We start from the raw sequence: 17,261 nt of genomic DNA, 5'->3' as shown, positions 1-17,261 counted from the left end.
TAGAAACTATAATCACCTAACTCGGTAACGGGAAAGTCTGTCTTCACTGAATACGGATTTTAACTGTGAATTGAGAATTTTGAGAAAATATCAGACCAAGAGAAAGAAGCAGATTTTTCTAATTAGTTATATTACAAAGATTCTAATTTTCATGTGCACTATTGATTTATGAGATAGGAATTAAAACGACGGTGTAACACTGGTGGGTGCGGATCCACTGCACCACACTTCGGGCTTTCCCTGGAGGGACATGAATACGCAACTACCTGGTGTTCACTAGATCCTTTGATTGTGAGGTTAGGCTTGGCCACAGGTAGTTGCCAATTACCACTCCAGGACAGTCCCAGAGACTGCAGCAGCTGACCAAAGGGCCAGAGGCTTGGGGACGCAGTACAGAGGGGTGAGGCAAAGGCAAAATCAGACGGTTCAAAGTCAGGGCAGGCAGAACAGAGATCAGGCTGGGTGGGTGAACAGGCCGGATAGTTAATGGAAAGCTGAATTTGGGAGGATGCATGCACATGGGCCTACAGAGCAGTAAACACATTGGGTGGAGCTGCCTAAAATAGGACATGCTAATAAGAGATAGTCTTGGGAACCAAATCTCTGCAGGACACAGCAGGGTTAAATTCCTGCAAAGACCGTCCATGCCTCCCTAAGGCTAGATGGATTTCCACATGCAGCAGTAGTAACAGTGGAGTACAGGAACAAACAAGATCAGTAGCACGGCCTGCTGCAAGGAGAAATCGCACGGTAAGTGGGGCAGCACTGCGGACACATGCTAGCTGCTGCTGTGACAGATGGTTAATTTTTAAATTCTCAATGGAGCACTGCATGGCCTTTCAGCCTCCCTAAACTGACTTGCTGATTGCCACAGAAGAAATGTTAACATTGAGACCTCCGATATTGCTAGTAATCATATCTAATAATATTAAGACAATATATCATTAAAGCTACGTGCACACGTTCAGTATTTGGTCAGTATTTTACCTCAGTATTTTTAAGCCAAAACCAGGAGAGGGTGATAAATACAGAAGTGGTGATGAGTTTCTATTCTACTTTTCCTCTGATTGTAATCCAAAACCAGGTGAGGAACAAATACTGAGGTAAAAAACTCACCACATACTCAATGTGTGAACGTGGTCTAATAATAATATCCTGTTCTAACCTAAAGATGGCGGTACCTTTTCTAGTTTGAGAGCCATAATATATAACATTTTTATAAACCATTATTAAAAGGCTTTTCCAGTGTTTCCTTTTTTATTGGAGAAGTTTACTCAGTGACTGCCACCTGTTTCTTTGGAAAGACGTTAGGAGCACATCTGTTTTGCACAATTTTTTTTTTTTTTTTTTTTTTTTTCTACTTTTACACCTTTCCATTTCTCACGCCACTTTTTCCTAAACCATCAGTAGGGCTTATCTGAGCAGGAGGAGCCGCTTGCAGCCCATCAAATCTGGTAGAATTTGCAGCATGAAGTGGCTGCCGCTTAAATTTGTCACATGTAACTCCAACGCACTCTGGTTTAAGACCGGCATATGAGACGCCAGTAAGTAAATTCTATATCTCCCGGTAATAAAGGGGCTTTTATTCTCACGCATCTGATTATTATCCTAGGACTATCATTGATAAATCTCATAAAAACCTTTTAGGCCGGGGTCACACTAGAGAGGAATACGGACGAGTGAGAGGCGTTAAAAGCACGCATTCTCTATGGGGCAGCTCCCATCAGCCGTATATTTCTCGTCCGTATTCTACGGTCCATGCCAATCGCAGTATGCTGCGATTGTCAGCGTACTATGACCGTAGTACGCCAATGCAAGTCTATGGGTGCACTAAAAATATGCATTATACATGGACCACACGTGTGACTTGTGAGAAATACGCACCCGGTGTCTTTTAGAAAAGCCGGCAATTCAGTGCGCTATACAGTAAAATCACACTGACAGGTTTAATAAAGAAACGAAAGAATAGATATATACACATAGAATATATATATATTTATACATTGTGTGAACAGGTCCAAACCTGTTCCTTCATATTCCACGCCTGCCTGCATCCATACCTGCACCTCCTGTGTGAACAGGTCCAAACCTGTTCCTTCATATTCCACGCCTGCCTGCATCCATACCTGCACCTCCTGTGTGAACAGGTCCAAACCCGTTCCTTCATATTCCACTCCTGACTGCCTGCATCCATACCTGCACCTCCTGTGTGAACAGGTCCAAACCCGTTCCTTCATGTTCCACTCCTGACTGCCTGCATCCATACCTGCACCAGCTGTGTGAACAGGTCCCTACCTGTTCCTTCTCTAGCCGTGCCCGCCTGTCCTGTGTCTCAAGCCGTGCCCGCCTGTCCTGTGTCTCAAGCCGTGCCCGCCTGTCCTGTGTCTCAAGCCGTGCCTGTTTGCCCAGTGTCTCCAAGCCGTGCCTGCTTGCCCTGTATCTGTCGTACCTTCTTGCCCGGTGTCTCAGTCTGCCTTTCAGTCACATCTGTCCAAGTGACTTGTCTCCAAGTGGGATCAGCAGCCACAGCCAGACACCACCCTGGAGTGGCACCCGACAGCTATCTGCCGCACAAGCCTGACCTCACCATCAGAGGCTCCAGTGAAGACCAAGGTAGCTGTCGCAGTCACGCCCCTTCCAGGGTAGTCTGGTCTGTGGCACAGTGGGGCCACAACCCCCGGCTCGCGCCATTCAGCCAAGGCGTGAGCGTGACAGTTTGCACAGGCCATGGTCCCCGCTGAGTCCTATGTCCTTCCGCTCGCAGAGCGTCATGAACTCTCTCCCTGTCAGTGTGAGCCACCGGAAGAGTTTGTTCCGCCTTGTGTGGTTCCAATTGTGGAGACTTCTGAACCACTCATAGTCTCCAAGGCCATCTATGAGCAACTTCTGGCCTATGAGGAGCACAACCCAGATGACCCGCTTAGGTTCTATGGGGACCCTAAAGAGTGCCAAGGGTTCCTGAAAAAGTGCCTGCACCAGATCCTGCAGAATGCAGCCTGGTTCCCCTCTGACCGGTTCAAGGTGGGATACATCATGTCCTACCTGGCAGGAGATGCTCTGATATGGATTTCTCCCGTCTGGGAAGCAGGGGATCCTATTGTCATGAACCTAGGGGCCTTCCTGGTGGCCTTCCGTAAAGTCTTTGATGTGCCTCGTCCAGATGCTCCTGTAAAGTCTTTCCCTCCAAGCTTCCAGAGACAGACCAGACAAGAGGAACCTGTGGGTGAAACGTCTCAACTACCTATGACCGTCCAGCCATCACCTGTTCCACAGTCTGCCAGTGCAGCCTCCCGTGCAAGATCCAAGAGGTCTAAAAAGAAAAAGCGGGCCAAGTTGCAACCGGAATCTGGCCTCTGCCCTGTGAAGCCTGTACTCCAGAACCCTGGGCCAGTAGAAGAGGCTGTCCCTGGCGAGAGTACTCCCTCTCCATTAAACTCTAACTGTTTCTCTGCCTTCAGGGAGCTTTGGTGTGTTTAAGTCGCCAGTCAGACTGAGTCAGTGTGTGGTCTCTGTCATACAGCTCCCGAAGCCAGCGTGGGCGTTGTCTCGAGGTGGCCGAGCCCTATTGGAGAACAGTCTAGTCCTGCAAGGACAACTACAGCTCCAGGTCGGAGCTTTATACATGAAGAAGTTCATCTTCCATCTGCTGACTGGTATGCCCATGGGTCATTCTGAACCAGAGATCCTGATGCCCATTTATGTTTGGAGACCCAGCAAGGCACCACACTTGAAACAACCAAGGGACAAGAGGTGTCTGGTTCCCTTGCGTCGCATTCAGTCAGCAAGGTCGTCTTCTTCGCCTGGTTTGCTAGTCGCCGAGTCAAGGTGTGAGGATGCCTCTGAAGAGGGGGAGGCGGTCTCAGTCTCCTCACACATCCCCAGCGACTATACCAGTGTTCTGCTCCCAAGAGCACCCCTGCCTCTTGATTGTCTTCCCCAGGATAAAGGGCTGAAGATGGATCCAGAGTGTATGCCTTCAGCTCCCCTGTGGCCGAGGGGTGAAGGTCCCAAGACAGAGCTTCACTCATCCTCTAACCAGGAAGATGTGGTCCAGTTTTTTCAGGGTAACAGGCTGAAGTGGCTCCCTGTATGTATGCCTCCAGCTTCCATTTGGCAGGTGGGTGAAGAGGTTGGAACAATGACCTACGTATCTTCATTTCTCACCAATCGGGAGGAGGAGGTCCAATTTTTCTGGCATGTCGGGCTGAAGTTGGACTCAGTGAAGGTGTCTGCTGTTTCTAGTTGGCCGGCTGCTGTAGGGGTCAAGTCTTAAGCTTCCAGGTCCCTGCCTTCTGCCAATCAGGAGGAAGAAGTCCTTGTACCCTCTGTGTTGGAGGCTGTTGGGCACCAAGAAACTTGGCACTCGGTGATTCCGGATGGCACACCTACTTCGTCTCACCAGAAGGATGCCCTGTCAGCCTGGACTGTATGTGGTTCCATACTCCTTCTTCAGGTCATTCTAGCAGGCTTGAGGAAGAGGGGCCGTAAAGGGGGGGGTACTGTAACAACCCTGCTGGCATCACTACATGGCCTCCCATCCCCCGCACACCAACTTACTTTCTGCTTCAAGCCATGCTGTGAATTCTGTCTGTTGCCAGCTCAGTGCCTCTGCTCTCTATGTTTCCAGACTGTGTGTATAGGGGGGCGGCGCCTGAACTCTCTGGTTCTTATGCAGTCAGGGTGCACCTGGGTAATCTGTCCCTGACCAATAACCTGGAGCCCCTGACTATTTAGTTTCACCACTCCCACTGAATCATTGCCTGTGCAATGTCTATACTCAGTTAGTGTCTTGCAGCTGAGGAAGCCAGGCCCTGTTCTGTGTATCTCCTTCTCTGGAGGAATACTTCTTGTCTTGCCTTGTACCTTGTCTGCCTGCCAGGAGGCTGTACAGTCATATGTTAAAGTTTGGGCACCCCTATTAATGTTAACCTTTTTTCTTTATAATAATTTTTGTTTTTGCAACAGCGATTTCAGTTTCATATATCGAATAACTGATGGACTCTGTTATATTTCTGGATTCAAATGAGGTTTATTGTACTAACAGAAAATGTGCAATCTGCATTTAAACAAAATTTGACTGGTGCAAAAGTATGGGCACCCTTATCATTTTCTTGCTTTAAACACTCCTAACTACTTTTACTGACTTCCTGAAGCACTAAATTGGTTTTGTAACCTCATTGAGCTTTGAACTACATAGCCAGGTGTATCAAATCATGAGAAAAGGTATTTAAGGTGGCCACTTGCAAGTAGTTCTATTTGATTCTCCTATGAAGAGTGGCATCATGGGCTCCTCAAAACAACTCTCAAATGATCTGAAAACAAAGATTATTCAACATAGCTTTTCAGGGGAAGGATACAAAAAGTTGTCTCAGAGATTTAACCTGTCAGTTTCCACTGTGAGGAACATAGTAAGGAAATGGAAGAACACAGGTACAGTTCTTGTTAAGCCCAGAAGTGGCAGGCCAAGAAAAATATTAGAAAGCCAGAGAAGAAGAATGGTGAGAACAGTCAAGGACAATCCACAGACCACCTCCAAAGACCTACAGCATCATCTTCCTGCAGATGGTGTCACTGTGCATCGGTCAACAATACAGCGCACTGTGCACAAGGAGAAGCTGTATGGGAGAGTGATGCGAAAGAAGCCGTTTCTGCAAGCACGCCACAAACAGAGTCGCCTGAGGTATGCAAAAGCACATTTGGACAAGCCAGTTACATTTTGGAAGAAGGTCCTGTGGACTGATGAAACAAAGACTGAGTTGTTTGGTCATCCAAAAAGGCGTTATGCATGGAGGCTAAAAAACACAGCATTCCAAGAAAAACATTTGCTACTCACAGTAAAATTTGGTGGAGGTTCCATCATGCTTTGGGGCTGTGTGGCCAATGCCGTCATCGGGAATCTTGTTAAAGTTGAGGGTCTCATGGATTCAACTCATTATCAGCAGATTCTTGACAATAATGTGCAAGAATCAGTGACGAAGTTGAAGTTACGCAGGGGATGGATATTTCAGCAAGACAATGATCCAAAACACTGCTCCAAATCTACTCAGGCATTCATGCAGAGGAACAATTACAATGTTCTGGAATGGCCATCCCAGTCCCCAGACCTGAATATCATTGAACATCTGTGGGATGATTTGAAGCGGGCTGTCCATGCTCGGCGACCATCAAACGTAACTGAACTGGAATTATTTTGTAAACAGGAATAGTCACAAATACCTTCATCCAGGATCCAGGAACTCATTAATAGCTACAGGAAGCGACTAGAGGCTGTTATTTTTGCAAAAGGAGGATCTACAAAATATTAATGTCACTTTTATGTTGAGGTGCCCATACTTTTGCACCGGTCAAATTTTGTTTAAATGCAGAGTGCACATTTTCTGTTAGTACAATAAACCTCATTTGAATCCAGAAATATGAGTCCATCAGTTATTAGATATATGAAACTGAAATAGCTGTTGCAAAAAACAAAATTGCTATAAAGAAAAAAGGTTAACATTAATAGGGGTGCCCAAACTTTAACATATGACTGTATATCCTGGTCCTTGTGTCTTTGTCTCTGTCTGAACTCAGTCTTTCCTTTGTCTATCAGTCTCCCTTTCTCCTTGTCCGTGGCTCCCTTCCTTGCTGTGTCTTTCCTTGTGTCCTCCCTGTCTGTGCATCTGCACTCTCGCGGCTTTATCTGTGCATCTGCACTCTAGCCGCTCTGTCTGCACGGCTGCCACTGCAGAACCTCTTGCTGCAGCTTCTCTCCACAGACCTTGTGGTTCAGCTTTGCTCCATTCCTGCTGCCACTGCAGAACCTCTTGCTGCAGCTTCTCTCCACAGACCTTGTGGTTCAGCTTTGCTCCATTCTTGCTGCTGCTGCAGAACCCCTTGCTGCAGCTTCTCTCCACAGACCTTGTGGTTCTGCTTTGCTCCAGTCCTGCTGCCGCTGCGGAACCTCTTGATGCAGCTTCTCTCCACAGACCTTGTGGTTCAGCTTTGCTCCAATCCTGCTGCCGCTGCAGAACCTCTTTCTGCAGCTTCTCGCTCCACTCCTGCCTTCACCTGCACCTCCTGTGTGAACAGGTCCAAACCTGTTCCTTCTTATTTCACTCTTGCCTGCCTGCATCCATACCTGCACCTCCTGTGTGAACAGGTCCAAACCTGTTCCTTCATATTCCACTCTTGCCTGCCTGCATCCATACCTGCACCTCCTGTGTGAACAGGTCCAAACCCGCTCCTTCATATTCCACTCCTGACTGCCTGCATTCATACCTGCACCTCCTGTGTGAACAGGTCCAAACCCGTTCCTTCATATTCCACTCCTGACTGCCTGAATCCATACCTGCACCAGCTGTGTGAACAGGTCCCCGCCTGTCCTGTGTCTCAAGCCGTGCCCGCCTGTCCTGTGTCTCAAGCCGTGCCCGCCTGTCCTGTGTCTCAAGCCGTGCCCGCCTGTCCTGTGTCTCAAGCCGTGCCCGCCTGTCCTGTGTCTCAAGCCGTGCCCGCCTGTCCTGTGTCTCAAGCCGTGCCCGCCTGTCCTGTGTCTCAAGCCGTGCCCGCCTGTCCTGTGTCTCAAGCCGTGCCCGCCTGTCCTGTGTCTCAAGCCGTGCCCGCCTGTCCTGTGTCTCAAGCCGTGCCCGCCTGTCCTGTGTCTCAAGCTGTGCCCGCCTGTCCTGTGTCTCCAAGCCGTGCCTGCTTGCCCTGTATCTGTCGTACCTTCTTGCCCGGTGTCTCAGTCTGCCTTTCAGTCACATCTGTCCAAGTGACTTGTCTCCAAGTGGGATCAGCAGCCACAGCCAGACACCACCCTGGAGTGGCACCCGACAGCTATCTGCCGCACAAGCCTGACCTCACCATCAGAGGCTCCAGTGAAGACCAAGGTAGCTGTCGCAGTCACACCCCTTCCAGGGTAGTCTGGTCTGTGGCACAGTGGGGCCACAACCCCCGGCTCGCGCCATTCAGCCAAGGCGTGAGCGTGACATACATGTCATTGAGACATATATTTCACAGAGTTCTTCATAGTAGAATAGCCGCTAATTCAATTGCCGGCTTCTGTCAAATCATTCCCCAACCCGACATGAAATGACACATGGCTTACATACAGTAAACCATTTCATTTCATGTTTTTTTTTTTATATTTCCCTGACTAATAATTAGATGAGGGTTGTGTGCAAAATTTGGGAGGTGTAGGTGTTAATTTAAGGGGTTAATTCGTTGTAAAAAAATGCGTGGGCTCCCGCTGTAATTTGTCAACCAGAGAGGTTAAGCAGGTGAGTGAGGGCAGATTTTAATAGCCATGAGAGGGACCATTGTTTTTGCCCCCCCCTGGCTACAAAAATCTGCCCCCAGATACCCCAGAAATGGCGCATCTACAAGATGTGCCAATTCTGGCACTTATCCTCTCTATTCCCATTGCCCTGTAGCGGTGGTGAATGGGTTAATATAACAAAGGGTTAATGTAACCATTCGATTGCAAGGTGACATTAAGCCGATTAATAATGGAGAGGTGTCAATAAGACACCGATCTATTATTAACCCTATACTAAGAAAGGGTTAAAAACCACACACAGACATTAATTAAAAAGTCTTTTAATGAAATAAATACACCAAGTTTTTGACAAATTTTTATTAGTCTGGTAATCCCAAAAAAACCATGACCTGCAAAAAAAATAACATAAAAAAAATCACCAATATCCTCCCACGCTGCAATCCATCAGAAGGGGTTAAATCATTTACAATGAGGACCGGTGCTAATGCAACCAGCCCCACTGTAAACTACTACTAAATGAATTGATTCAGCTCTGCGCAGCCTCAATGGCAGCCTGTAGATGATCTAATTACCATGGGAAAGTTTCTGATTTTTTCCCACGGTCATTAGTTCATTTACAGATCAGCCGGGGACTCCCTGCAGCCTCAGTGACGTCAGCGGGAGTCCCCGGCTGATCTGTGAATGAACTAATGACCGTGGGAAAAAAATCAGAAACTTTCCCACCACTCCATTATTAATTGGCTTAATGTCACCTTACAATCGAATGGCGACATTAACCCTTTGTTATATTAACCCATTCGCCACCGCTACAGGGCAATGGGAATAGAGAGGATAAGTGCCAGAATTGGCACATCTTATAGATGCACCAATTCTGGGGTGTCTGGGGGCAGATTTTTGTAGCCGGGGGGGCCAAAAACAATGGTCCCTCTCATGGCTATTAAAATCTGCCCTCACTCACATGCTTTACCTCTCTGGTTGACAAATTACAGCGGGAGCCCACGCATTTTTTTTACAACGAATTAACCCCTTAAATTAACACCTACACCTCCCAAATTTTGCACACAAACCCTCATCTAATTATTAGTCAGGGACATATAAAAAAAAACATGAAATGAAATGGTTTACTGTATGTAAACCATGTGTCATTTCATGTCGGGTTGGGGAATAATTTGACAGAAGCCGACAACTGAATTAGCGGCTATTCTGCTATGAAGAACTCTGTGAAATATAAATTTTATATATATATATATATATATATATATATATATATATATATATACTGTATATATATATAGTGTGTCTCAATGACATGTGTGTGTGTGTGTGTGTGTGTGTGTATATATATATATATATATATATATATATATTGTGGCAGGGCTAAGGGTCGTGTAATCGATGGGAGATATGTGTCTCATAAATGGCTTGTCTCTATAATGTAAGGCAGAAGTAAAGCATAACAGATATTGTTATTGTTTTTGTTTGAAGGACCTGTGGTGAGGTCACAGTCAGGTGACCAGTCAGCTGCTGGGAACGTGGGTGTGGCTACAGCCTTATAATGTGGCCTGCTCCTGAACCAAGGAGTTGTGTGTGGGGAGGACTAAACCTCCCATGTGTGCTGAGACTCCTGCTCTGAGTCTACAACTACGGACATTGGGTTATTTTGCCTGAGCTAAAAGGCTATTTGTTTGCTGTTACGTTGCCTTGTGCGTTTATGCTGTGAATAAACTGCAAGCACTGTGGAAGAACCTGTCTCACATTTGTCTCCCGCTGCACCTAAGCGAGCCACATCCCCACAATTGGTGGTACACGTGCGGGCAGCGGTCCCAGCAGAGACTTGAGACAGTTGCTGCATGTCCTGGGTGAAGTTTGCAGCGGGGCAACAAGCATTGCCTGGAATCATGGAGGACCTCATGAAACACCTGGTCCAGTCCCAGGCACTGCAGCAGGAAACCAACAAGCTGTTGTTACAGCAGATCCAGCAAAGCCAGCAGGAGCAGCGGCAGCAGTTCCAGCAAAGCCAGCAGGAACAACGGCAGCAGATGCAGCTTCTGGCAACCGCCATCCAGGAGGGCAGGACGAGCGCCCCAACCCCAGGTCGGGCTGATGCCACCGACGTCGAGAAGGCGGTAAGACGCGCATTACAAAAAATGACCCCTGAGGATGATGTGGAGGCCTTCCTGACGGTGTTTGAAAGGGTGGCTGAGAGGGAAAAACTTCAGCCAGAGCGGTGGGCGGAGGTACTGGCCCCTTACCTAACGGGGGAGCCCCAGAAGGCGTACTTTGACCTGACGGTACAAGATGCCAGAGAGTATCCCAAATTAAAAGCGGAAATTCTCGCCCGCTTGGGGGTAACAATGACTACCAGGGCACAGAGAGTGCATCGTTGGGCCTATCACCGGGACAAACCCCCGCGCTCCCAAATGTTTGACCTGTTGCACCTGGTCCAGAAATGGCTGCAGCCAGAGTCGGCTTCCCCTGCACAGATGGTAGAGCGAGTTGTGATGGATCGGTTTGTGCATTCTCTGCCGAGACCTCTACAGACTTGGGTTGCCCAGGGTGATCCCCAAAATGCTGATGAACTGGTTGGGCTGGTCGAGAGATACCAGGGGATGGAAGGTTCCTTGGGGAAGCAGCCCACTCCATATTGGGGGTCCCAGCAGGGGGCGGAGTCACAAAAAGGGGTGGTGCGTCCAAGGTCAAAAGGGGCGGAGGAGGCGGTGCCCAAGGTCCCCTCGGGTGTTATTTGCTGGAAGTGTCATGGGCCAGGACATATAGCGGCCCGTTGTCCCCAGACCACCGAGCAGATGGACTGCAGCATGGGACGCCGTAGTTCATACTACGCATATCCAGCTTGCAGTGTGAACTCGCTACCTAACAAGGGGCCACAAGCGTGTCCCGTGAAGGTGAACGGTCGAGCAGTAATGGCGCTTCTGGACTCCGGGAGCTTGGTGACCCTTGTGAGGGCCAGTTTTCCTCTAAACATACTCCCGGGTAAAAAGATTGGTGTTCGGTGCATACATGGCGATGCAAAGGACTACCCTATGGCTAGGGTGAAGATTGAAACGGCGCATGGCACCGAGTCGCATGAAGTTGGCGTTGTTCGAGACTTGTTGCATCCCATAATTATTGGCCGGGATTTCTGTCTGTTTTGGGATCTGTGGGGGATGGGTTCTGAGTGTGCTAGCAAGAGCAGGGAACCAATCCACCCCACTGAGGTATCGCCACCACCAGAGGCAGACGAGTTCCCTTTATGTGTCCTTGTTGGGGATGAAGAGGAAGGGTCCCCTGTACCTGACATCCCGGAGTTAGGGGTGGCCGGGGAGAATTTTGGGACTGCCCAACATAGGGACCCCACACTAAGGGAAGCCTTTAACAATGTCACCGTCATTAATGGGGTTGCACAAGAGCCGGGAGCAGATACAAGGTTTCCCCATTTTATGTTGAGTGGGGAATTGTTGTACCGGGTCACGAAAATAAGGGAGGAGGTGGCAGAGCAGTTAATAGTACCAGGCCCCTATAGACGAAAAGTGTTGGACATGGCCCATTCACACATCTTGGGGGGACACCTGGGGGTGGAAAAAACCCAGGAACGGATTGTACAGAGGTTCTATTGGCCTGGGTGTCACCGGGAAATAGTAAACTATTGCAGGTCCTGCCCGACATGTCAGTTAACTGCCCCCACATCTCATTTTCGGAACCCTCTTGTGCCACTGCCCATTATTGAGGTGCCATTTGAGAGAATTGCCATGGACTTGGTCGGTCCCTTAGTTAAATCAGCTCGGGGCCATCAGTATATATTAGTCATCCTGGACTATGCCACACGCTATCCTGAGGCCATTCCCCTGAGAAACTCCTCTGCGAAGAGTATAGCCCGTGAGCTGGTCCATGTGTTTTCCCGGACGGGTTTGCCGAAGGAGATCCTGACCGACCAGGGGACACCTTTTATGAGCAAGGTGATGAGAGAATTGTGCAGAGTCTTGCAAATTTCCCAGCTGAGGACTTCAGTGTACCATCCACAGTCAGATGGCCTTGTTGAGAGGTTTAACAAGACCCTGAAGAGCATGCTGAGAAAAGTCATAGAGGAAGATGGTAGAGACTGGGATTGTCTCTTACCGTATTTACTGTTTTCTATCCGTGAAGTTCCCCAGGCCTCCACGGGGTTCTCCCCCTTCGAGCTTCTGTACGGCCGGCATCCGCGAGGTCTCCTAGATATAGCCAAGGAAACCTGGGAAGCCGAAGTCACGCCCCACAGAAGCGTCATTGAGCATGTGGCACTGATGCAGCAGAGGGTTGCAAAGGTGATGCCCATTGTTAAAGAACATCTCCGCCAGGCACAAGAGGCTCAGGCCAGGGTCTACAACCGGTCAGCCAGAGTGAGGCAGTTCAATCCGGGAGACCGAGTTCTCGTGCTAATCCCGACGGTGGAAAGTAAGTTCTTGGCCAAGTGGCAAGGGCCATATGAGGTGGTGGAGAAACTGGGAGACGTAAACTACAAGATCCACCAACCTGGAAGACGGAAGCCATACCAGGTTTACCATGTTAACCTTATCAAGCCGTGGCAAGATAGAGAGCCAGCGGTAACTCCGTGCTTGCTGGGCAACCTAGAAGGGGAGGTTGGAGCCGTTACCATAGCGGAGACTCTATCGAAGGCCCAGAAGCAGCAGTGCCGGGAGTTACTCCAGAAAAACCGGGACCTGTTCTCAGAGTTGCCGGGGTGCACGAAGGTGGTGGAGCACGAAATTCTGACCGAGCCACATGTGCGGGTGAACGTGAAACCATATCGTATTCCTGAGGCCCGGCGAGAGGTAATCTCCAAGGAGGTGCAGCGTATGTTGAAGCTCGGGGTCATTGAGGAATCCAAGAGCCGCTGGTCGAGCCCGATTGTCCTGGTCCCAAAACCTGATGGTGAATGGAGGTTCTGCAACGATTACCGGAAGCTGAATGAGGTCTCCAAGTTCGACGCTTATCCCATGCCACGCGTTGATGAGCTCATCGAGAGACTTGGACCTGCCAGGTACATAACCACTTTGGATCTGACCAAGGGATATTGGCAGATCCCCATGGCACAGGAAGCCAAGGAGAAGACAGCATTCTCCACACCAGACGGGTGCTTCCAGTATGTCCGGATGCCGTTTGGCCTACAGGGAGCTCCAGCAACCTTCCAGAGGGCGATGGATAGAATCCTTGCACCTCATAAGCTATACGCTGCTGCATACCTGGATGATATCGTCATCTTTACCCCGGACTGGGAGACTCACCTGGAAAAGGTCCAAGCAGTGTTTGACGCTCTAAGAGAGGCAGGGTTTACAATAAACCCGAAGAAGTGTGCCTTGGGGAGAGAAGAAGCCAAGTACCTCGGATATGTAGTGGGGCGTGGCGAGATCAAACCCCAAATCAATAAAGTGGAGGCAATTCAAACATGGCCGAGACCTCTGTCAAAGAAGCAAGTTAAAGCCTTCCTGGGGATTGTGGGATATTACAGGAGGTTTATCCCAAACTTCGCCACAATGGCTGCACCTCTAACTGGTCTGCTTAAAGGGACAAAGTCAGTGATGGTCAGCTGGTCCGAAGAAGCAGAGTCAGCCTTCCAAGAAATGAAGGGAGCGCTTTGTAAGCAACCCGTTTTGGTGGCCCCAGACTTTAAACGTGAATTTGTCCTCCAGACAGATGCCTCAGATGTCGGGGTAGGAGCTGTCCTTTCCCAAGAGATACGTGGGGAGGAGCATCCTGTTCTCTACTTGAGTAGGAAGTTGACTTCTTGTGAGAGAAATTACTCAGTTGTAGAGAAGGAGTGTTTGGCCATAAAATGGGCAGTGGACACATTACGGTACTACCTGGTGGGACGGAAGTTTAGGTTAATATCCGACCATGCCCCACTCAGGTGGATGAGGGAAACCAAGGGCAAGAATGCTAGGGTCACCCGCTGGTTCTTAGCCCTACAAGACTTCAGCTTCCATGTAGAGCATAGGGCCGGGAAGCTACATGGGAATGCCGATGCCCTCTCCAGAATCCCTTGCCTGGTAGGTGAAAGTGCCAAGCCCCACGGCTTTAGGCAGAGGGGGGAGGTATGTGGCAGGGCTAAGGGTCGTGTAATCGATGGGAGATATGTGTCTCATAAATGGCTTGTCTCTATAATGTAAGGCAGAAGTAAAGCATAACAGATATTGTTATTGTTTTTGTTTGAAGGACCTGTGGTGAGGTCACAGTCAGGTGACCAGTCAGCTGCTGGGAACGTGGGTGTGGCTACAGCCTTATAATGTGGCCTGCTCCTGAACCAAGGAGTTGTGTGTGGGGAGGACTAAACCTCCCATGTGTGCTGAGACTCCTGCTCTGAGTCTACAACTACGGACATTGGGTTATTTTGCCTGAGCTAAAAGGCTATTTGTTTGCTGTTACGTTGCCTTGTGCGTTTATGCTGTGAATAAACTGCAAGCACTGTGGAAGAACCTGTCTCACATTTGTCTCCCGCTGCACCTAAGCGAGCCACATCCCCACAATATATATATATATGTATTCTATATGTCTAGATCTATTCTTTCGTTTGGATTTGAAAACCTGTCATTGGGCTCCATTATATGTCCGTTTTGCAAGCCTGCGAGAAAAAAACGGTATACGGATGCTTACATGAGAAAAATATGCGGCCACACCCTGACAGCGGATGACATACGGAGCACTATTTAGGGACCATTTATGCGAACTACGGCCATACAATACGGTCCGTATTTTTCTACATTGTGTGTGACTCCAGCCTTAAAGAGTTATCTGGAGACAAATATTTACTTAATAGAGGGGGTCTAACTTTGAAGACCCCAACTCGCTAAGCTAGAACAAAGATAGGCTCTGTTAGACCCTCACTCTGCCAGACCCAGAATATGGATGGCTATGTATTTCATACTTTAAATTGAAATTATATATTGATTTATTATGGTGATTGATTATTTTTTAGGTAATAAAGGTTCTGTTCACAATATTTCCACTCTCCAGTTGGATGGTAAGTCTGTAATTTTTTTTGTTATTTGGTAACAATTGTTTAATTTATTTTTTAACCTGATTTCTTGGCAGGAAAGAAGCTGCGGAAAATACGCATGTTTAGGTGCATTTTTTTGTGCATTTTTGTTGTGGTTTTGTTGGGTTTTTTTTCAAGGGTTTTTGGGGCTAACTTGTGTCTCTTTGTGCATGCTGATAAAGTTTGATGCCCCCAGAGAAAATAAAACTGTTTCCTCTAGAACCATACCTCTAGATCCTTTGAAAAGCCGGAAATTCATATGCGTCGTACAGTAAAATCACACTGACAGGGTAGAATAGAATGAGTATATACACATAAAATACATAGATCTATAGATGTCAGTGACACACACACACACACACACACACACACACACATACAGTACAGACCAAAAGTTTGGGCACACCTCATTCAAAGAGTTTTTTTTATTTTCATGACTATGAAAATTGTAGATTCACTCTGAAGGCATCAAAACTATGAAATAACACATGTGGAATTATATAATTAACAAAAAAGTGTGAAACAACTGAAAATATGTCATATATTCTAGGTTCTTCAAAGTAGCCACCTTTTGCTTTGATTACTGCTTTGCACACTCTTTGCAAAAGACCTGCGGTTTATCTGCGGATTATCCTGCGGTTTTACCATCTCCACAATGGAGGAGATGGTAAACCGCTGCAGAATCCGCAGAAAGAATTGACATGTCAATTCTTTCTGCGGTTTAGAAACCACAGAAAATTCCGCAGCATCTGCACAGCGGTTTCCATTTCCCATAGGGAATAATGGTACTGTACACCTGCGGATCCGCAGGGCCAAATCCGCTGCGGAACCGCAGCAGAATCCACAGCGTGTGCGCACACCCTTACTGTACTATTGTGCTCTTCATTTTGCTGCTCTCTGGGGTACACTTGCCTTTATTCATATGTCATTTTAAACATGACCAATTTTTATTGCATGTAGGTGAAGATATGGCTGATAAACCTTTTCTCGTTTGGTTCATGAAACTGAAATGTTGCAAAAATGTATTAAAGGTCATGTCTTCCACTCTCATCTTGTCTTGGTCTGTCCTGTGTTTGCCTGCTGTGCGCTCTCAGCAGGGAGAATACAGGCAGGAGTTTACATCTCACACATACAGGTCGCAATTTGTATCAAATTTACATCAATCTGACGTTTGACATCTGACGAATCGGTGTCCTATGGATACTATACTCAAGGTATGAAAGATGGGGTAAATGAAGGGAGACAAGGAAAGCCAAGGGTCTGGGTTTATATGGAGTGATGGGTAGGTTGGTGGTGGGACCTGCCATCCCCTCTCTCCCCAGCGCAGGTTTTATTGCTGATCATTAGACAGCTCTGCTGGCAATATGACCTCATTACTGAGGCATAAAAGGTCTGCTTTGAATGTAGTCTGGAAAAAAATGAAATTGACAAGCTCCTCAGAGCAAAATAAAATGAATGTACAGGTGCAGGTTGCTGCGACTGTATTGCACTAACATACAAATAAATGCTAAGGTATATAACACTGAATATATGATTTAGATAGAGGTTTCCAGTGCATTTATAAATTGGAGGTTGTGATTGTAAGCAAATAGCAGGAACACGGGATGCAGTGACAAGTAGGAGGTAGATCAAGGGTTAACGGGTATTTAATACAGGTGTTACTCTACGCAGGGAAATAGGTGAAAGAGGGAGTTTGGGATTCAACACAGGGGTAAATATTAAACAAAAAGCTAAACTTAGTCTGAGGTTTTCAGAAGTTGGAGGCTTGAAGATCCCATGGTGGCGTCGCAGACGACGCGTGAAGTCTCTTGCCTTGTCCTGGAGAAATGCGAGGCACTGTTTCCTGACAGCCGCAATGTGTCCGGACTCTCCTGTACGTGGCTTTGCAGTCCCGGAACAAGGTGTCAATGGAGAAGTAGCCAGCGGAACCTCTTTGGATGGATAAAGTTCAATGGTGGAGGTAGGGAGTACACTGTCCGACCCTGCATGATCGCTCTGGTC

At 47.8% G+C, this 17,261-nt stretch overlaps 1 long non-coding RNA gene across 1 annotated transcript in view; it reads left to right on the top strand.

The window, feature by feature from the left end:
• Positions 1–218: 218 nt before the first annotated feature.
• Positions 219–17,261, top strand: part of LOC141049542 (uncharacterized) — a 37,766-nt gene continuing 20,723 nt past the window's right edge. Inside the window, exons 1-2 of the long non-coding RNA XR_012220382.1 lie at positions 219–750; positions 15,201–15,245. This is a non-coding gene — a long non-coding RNA (uncharacterized lncRNA). The remainder of the gene's footprint in view (positions 751–15,200; positions 15,246–17,261) is intronic.

Source organism: Dendrobates tinctorius, unplaced genomic scaffold (genome assembly GCF_039654945.1).
Source record: "Dendrobates tinctorius isolate UK_male_01 unplaced genomic scaffold, ASM3965494v1 ptg000145l, whole genome shotgun sequence".
Lineage (NCBI taxonomy): Eukaryota > Metazoa > Chordata > Amphibia > Anura > Dendrobatidae > Dendrobates > Dendrobates tinctorius.
This window is presented reverse-complemented; position numbering and strand designations above follow the sequence as displayed.